The sequence below is a fragment of the Silene latifolia genome, chromosome 3 (assembly GCF_048544455.1).
Source record: "Silene latifolia isolate original U9 population chromosome 3, ASM4854445v1, whole genome shotgun sequence".
Taxonomy (NCBI): Eukaryota; Viridiplantae; Streptophyta; class Magnoliopsida; order Caryophyllales; family Caryophyllaceae; genus Silene; species Silene latifolia.
In genome coordinates this window covers 139,142,382-139,147,006 of record NC_133528.1, presented here as the reverse complement: position 1 = coordinate 139,147,006, position 4,625 = coordinate 139,142,382, and the positions used below count along the sequence as shown (strand labels likewise).

Below are 4,625 nucleotides of genomic sequence, written 5' to 3'. Positions count from 1 at the left end.
ATTTCAAGTTTAAAAAAATGATGATTTTTTTTTCTCTACAAAAATAAAGTTAGATAATTAATTTAGTTTAACTTTCTAGTGGGTAGGCTTACAAAATATTTATATTGAGAGTAGAAAAATATGAAAATTTAAATATTTTATATCTTAATAATGTGTTATATGTAAAAAAAATTAAATAAAAAATAATAAAATCGGGTGATGGATGGATGGCGGGTGGATGGCGGGTGGAATTTCTTCATCCAACCCATCCGTCATCCACATCCGTTTCATCCGTCATCCATCCACCATCCATTTAAATCGGGTTTTCATCCATCTTTTAGGATCGGGTGGATCGGGTTTTGATGGATGCGGGTGAAATTGACATCCCTATCCGTCGTTGCATCAATATGTGTTATCCTTGTGAAACAACATCAGACAAAGTGTTGGTGATTTAAGTGTCATCGTGCCATTTAAGTATAATTGGATATCGTGGTAGAATCATACGGAAACTCGTAACGTTACAATATGAATCGGGAGTGTGGAGTACACGTTCATATATAAACAATTATTGAGTTAACGGGATGTACGGAAGAAGCGGAAAAAAGAAATAAATGGTTATAGAATTGGTCAATGCACCAATTAATGAACAAATGGTTGAATTCAATGAATGTTTATTAAATTCAATGAATGTTTATTTAATTCAATGAATCTTTCGAAAATGTCAAACAGTGGCAATTCGAAATATGAGCATTTATTTAATTCAATGAATGTTTTCCGCACCAAAAGTTGTCGGTCTTGAATAGGTACGTGCCTGTTCATAGATACTCCGTATCATGTATATTGCCCCTTATAAATATAAGGAGTTTGTGAAAGAAAAACATATACAACAAAAATTTCAGATTTCTACTCTCTACAAATCAAACAAAAACATTAAAGTTCTTCTTTGTTTTTAGCCTAAAAATCAAAGGGACTTTGTAGTTTTATCCTACGATTGATTTCGCGGTCTCCCTAAGGCAAGTAAGGGGCGAAATACTTTCTAAGGAGAGCAGTCACTTGCGACTCTACAATTATCCAAGCACTAATTTCTTTCATACACAAAACTATTATTTCATACATTTTTATCCGACCGTCTCAATCTAACATTCTTAGAAAGTATTTGTGAAAATAGTGTGTGTATGCCATGGATGATATGAAGGGAAAAAGCAAGTTTGAAATACTAGAGAAATTTGAAGGAATTGATTTTCGTAGATGGCGTAAAAGATGCACTTCAAACTTTCCCATCTAAAAGTAGCATATGTAATTACTACTCCGTGTCCTCCGGAACCTAAGATGATCGAAGCTATCGATGCACTCCGTAGGAAGGCAAAATGGGAAAATGACGATTATATATGTCGAGGACATATATTGAATGGGATGTCAAACGCTCTTTTTGATATGTATTAACATGTTGAATCTTCTACTCTACTTTGGGATCAATTGGAAAAAAGGTATATGGATGAAGATGCCACAAGTAGCAAGTTTTTGGTAAGTCGTTTTATGAATTATAAGATGACTGATTCCCGTTCCGTGTCGGAACAATTTAATGAATTAATTCATATAATTAATCGATTTTCTCAATATGATATGCCTATGAATGAGAATATGTCAGTATCTAGTATTATTGAGAAATTGCCACCGACATGGAAAAATTTTACATGAATTGAAACACAAAAAGGAAGTCATGACTTTGGGTGAACTTGGACGAAGTCTCCAAGTCGAGGAAGGCCTTAGGGTCAAGAAAATGAAAAATCTGCTAGGAAGGTAGATGCTAAGGGTTCCTCCATTAATTTGGTGGAACAAGGGGAAAGTTCTAAATGGAAGGACAAGGACAAAGGCAAAGGCAAGAAACGACCTTATAATGATACTAATAATGAACCGAACAAGAAACCAAAAAGTGCTTGTTGGATATGCGGTAAAACCGGACACTTTAAGGCGGATTGCCGAGTAAGGAAGAAGAAAATGAAAACTTCGGGAAAAGCACCGACAAGGGTCTAAGGACCATGGTGCTTCTACTAGCCAAGGTAATATTTTAACTTGTATTAAAAATAATTCTAGTAAGAATTATGTTACATCTATTGATGAGGCAAATTATGTCAAGGATGATGAAATAATTTGGTGGATTGATTCGGGTGCAACAAGACATGTTTGCAAAAATCGTTCTTGGTTCAAAAATTTTGTACCGGTAGAAGACGGTTCCATTCTTCACATGGGCAACGAATCAACCGCAAAAATACAAGGTCGTGGAAATATTACTTTAGTATTTAGTTCCGGAAAATCCGTAGTATTAAAAGATGTATTATATGTACCCGATATAAGGAAAAACTTAGTATCGGGAGGATTATTAAATAAATCCGGTTATAAACAAGTCATAGAATCGGATAAGTATGTATTATCAAAATCCGGAATATTTATAGGTTTCGGTTATTATTGTAATGGTATGTTTATGTTAAATATAAATAAAATAGATGATTGTGTGTATATGGTTTCTACATCTACATCTCCGTCTAATTTATGGCATGCAAGGCTTGGACATGTTCATTATAAGCGACTTCTTCTTATGTCTAAACATGACTTAATTCCACCATTTGATTTACAAACTCGTAAATGTGATACATGTATGCTTACTAAAATTACTAGACAACCTTTTAAAAACATCATAAGTACATCACAAATGCTAGATTTAATACATAGTGATTTATGTGACTTGCATTCTACTCCATCTTTAGGAAATAAAAGGTATTTGGGAACTTTTATCGATGATTATTCCCGGTTTTGTTATGTCTATTTAATGCATATTAAAGATGAGGCTCTTGATAAATTTATCACTTATAAAAATGAAGTAGAATTGCAAAAATCTAGCAAGATTAAAAGACTTCGAACCGATCGAGGTGGTGAGTACTTGGATCCTAAGTACTTTGCAAATTGTGGAATTATACATGAAATTACTCCTCCATACACACCACAATTAAATGGTGTAGCGGAAAGGAAAAATCGAACTCTAAAAGAGATGATGAATTCCATGCTATCATACTCGGGTTTGAGTGAAGGTTTTTGGGGTGAAGCCGTGTTAACCGCATGTTATCTATTAAATAGAGTGCCAAACAAGCGGAATGACATAACCCCATATGAACTTTGGTACAAAAAGAAACCGAATCTAAGTTATCTTAGGGTTTGGGGATGTCGGGCCGTTGTAAGACTACCCGATCCTAAAAGGAAAACTTTGGGAGAAAAAGGAATAGATTGTATATTCATTGGTTATGCTATGCATTCAAAAGCATATAGATTCTATGTAATAGAACCTAATAATTCAATTGCGATTCATTCCGTGATTGAATCAAGGGATGCAATTTTCGATGAAGAAAGATTTACATCGATGAAAAGGCCTAAAGACTTAGTGCCAAATATTAATAATAATATTAACAACTTGTCACAAAGTTCGGTCAACCCCTCCCAAGTGGTCGAGCTTCGGAGAAAAAAAGAGCTAGAAAAGCAAAAGACTTGGTCCTGGACTTCCAAACTTATTTAGTGGAAGGGTCTAGGAATAAACTAGGACTTCAATATGCTTATTGTTACAACATAGATGAAGATCCTAAGACATTTAAAGAGGCAATGACATCACAAGATGTTGCTTTTTGGAAAGAAGCCATCAATGATGAAATGGATTCCATAATGGGAAACAATACATGGGTTCTTTCTGATTTACCAAAAGGATGTAAACCCTTAGGTTGTAGATGAATCTTTAAGAAAAAGATGCATGTTGATGGCTCCATCGACAAGTTCAAAGCTCGATTAGTTATTCAAGGCTTTAGACAAAAAGAAGGAATAGACTATTTCGGTACTTATGCACCGGTTGCTAGAATTTCTACTATAAGGTTATTAATAGCAATTGCTTCCATATATAATTTGGTAATACATCAAATGTATGTGAAAACAGCGTTTTTACATGGTGAATTGGAAGAAGAAATTTACATGAAACAACCGGAAGGTTTTATTATGCCCGGACAAGAGCATAAGGTTTGCAAGTTAGTGAAGTCCTTATACGGACTTAAACAAGCACCAAAGCAATGGCATCATAAATTTGATGAAGTTGTCTTATCTAATGGTTATAAACTTAATCAATCGGACAAATGTGTATATAGCAAATTTGATAACTCCGGTAATGGTGTCATCATTTGTTTATATGTTGATGATATGTTAATTTTTGGTACGGATCAAAAGCAAGTTGATCTTACTAAGGCATTTTTATCATCAAGTTTTGCTATGAAGGACATGGGCATAGCGGATGTGATTCTCGGAATTAAGATTAAAAGAACTAATCTTGGCATATCCTTGTCACAATCTCATTACATTGAGAAAGTACTTAAAAAGTTTAATTGTGAGAATAGCAAAGTCTTTCGCTTATTCACCAATGGAGGCAAACATAAAATTAATGCCTAATACGGGATTACCATTGTCACAATTGAAGTATTCTCAAGTCATAGGATGTTTAATGTATGTTATGACAAGTACTCGACCGGATATTGCATATGCAGTTGGAAGGTTAAGTAGATACACAAGTAATCCAAGTAGTCATCATTGGAGTGTGGTAATGCGTGTTTTAAAGTATC

The 4,625-nt window shown here is 34.2% G+C and overlaps 1 long non-coding RNA gene across 1 annotated transcript; it reads left to right on the top strand.

Moving 5' to 3' along the window:
* Positions 1-2,000: 2,000 nt before the first annotated feature.
* On the top strand, positions 2,001-2,507 carry LOC141646330 (uncharacterized). The gene is made up of 2 exons (XR_012545512.1): positions 2,001-2,039; positions 2,117-2,507. It is a non-coding gene; the product is annotated as an uncharacterized LOC141646330 (long non-coding RNA).
* The last annotated feature ends 2,118 nt before the right edge of the window (positions 2,508-4,625 follow it).